Genomic DNA, 2,008 nt, shown 5'->3' with positions numbered 1-2,008 from the left:
TGGTAAATAATGAAATTTAACACTATATGCTAATTTTTTGAGAAGGACCTGTATATATATATATATATATATACACGTATACTGATACTACAGCACATTATATATATATATATATATATATATATATATATATATATATATATACACGTATACTGATACTACAGCACATTATATATATATATATATATATATATATATATACACGCATACTGATACTACAGCACATATGTATATATATATATATATATATATATATATATACACATACACACACACGCATACTGATACTACAGCACATTATATATATATATATATATATATATATATATATACACGCATACTGATACTACAGCACATATATATATATATATACACGCATACTGATACTACAGCACATATATATATGTATACTGATACTACAGCACATATATATATATATATATACGTATACTGATACTACAGCATACATATACATACACACGTATACTGATACTACAGCATACAGTAATATACATATACTGACACTACAGCACATCCTTCTTTCTAAAAACTGCTCCTTCAACCCTATCCAACCCCCACCCTCCCTTCTTTCAAGGTTCACTCTGTCCGTATCTACGCTCCCTCCAATCTCCAAATGGCCGTCATATACCGACCACCGGGCTCAGCCACTGCCTTCATCGACCAATTCTCCACCTGGCTCCTTCACTTTCTCTCTGCCGACATCCCCACCATCATCATGGGCGACTTTAATATCCCTACTGACACCCACCAGCCAGCAGCCTCCAAACTACTGGCCCTTACTTCATCCTTTGGACTCACCCAGTGGTCCTCCACAGCCACCCACACAGACGGACATACACTAGACCTCATCTTCACCCGCCTCTATTCCTTATCTAACCTCACAACCTCTCCCTTCCCCCTATCTGACCACCATCTACTCACCTTCTCATCCTTGTCCTCCTCACCTGCCCCCCATGTCCAGCCATTACCACATCCTCGCAGAAACCTCACACATATAGACACTCACAGACTCTCTCCTACCCCTGTCCTCCATATCTTCACTGCACGACACGGACAGCGCCACCGCTTTCTATAACTCGACCCTCACATCAGCCATAGACTCAGTCGCCCCTCTCATGCATGGCACAGTGCGACAAACCAATAGGCAACCTTGGCATAACAATGTCACAAAAAAACTTCGACAAGCATCCAGGGTTGCGGAGCGGCGATGGAAGAAAACACGCCTGCCAGACGACTTCACTGCCTTCAAACAAGCTACATTTGACTTCAAATCAGCCCTCACCTCTGCTAAACAGACCTATTTCACTAACCTTGTATCTTCACTATCCTACAACCCAAAACAACTGTTCTGCACATTTAACTCTCTCCTCCGCCCACCACTGCCACCTCCAACTCCCTTTATCTCTTCCGAGGACTTTGCCACCTACTTCAAAAACAAGATCGACCAAACAAGGCAAACCTTTACTTGTCCACCACCCCAACCACTCCATACACCAGACCTCTGCCCTTCCCTAATAACCTCTCTCTCCAACATCACTGAAGGAGAGCTTACTCGCCTCTTTTCCAAATCACACCTCACCACCTGTGCACTTGACCCCATGCCTTCCCACCTGCTCTCCAACCTCACTAACATGCTTATTCCAGCCCTAACCCATCTCTTCAACCTATCGCTCTCCTCTAGTACCTTCCCCTCTGCCTTCAAACATGCCACCATCACACCTATCCTCAAAAAAACTAACCTTGACCCAACTGCTATGCCCAGCTATCGCCCCATATCGCTGCTCCCGTTTGCTTCAAAACTCCTTGAGCAGCATGTCCATGGTCAACTTTCCTCCCACCTCTCATCTCTCTCCTTGACAACCTCCAATCTGGCTTCCGCCCCCACCACTCCACCGAAACTGCCCTGACAAAAATTACTAATGACCTAGTCACAGCCAAAGCTAACAGACAGTTCTCCATCCTCCTCCTTCTTGACCTGTCCTCTGCT

The sequence above is a fragment of the Ranitomeya variabilis genome, chromosome 2, assembly GCF_051348905.1.
Source record: "Ranitomeya variabilis isolate aRanVar5 chromosome 2, aRanVar5.hap1, whole genome shotgun sequence".
Classification (NCBI taxonomy): domain Eukaryota; kingdom Metazoa; phylum Chordata; class Amphibia; order Anura; family Dendrobatidae; genus Ranitomeya; species Ranitomeya variabilis.
Note: the sequence above shows the minus strand (reverse complement) of the source record.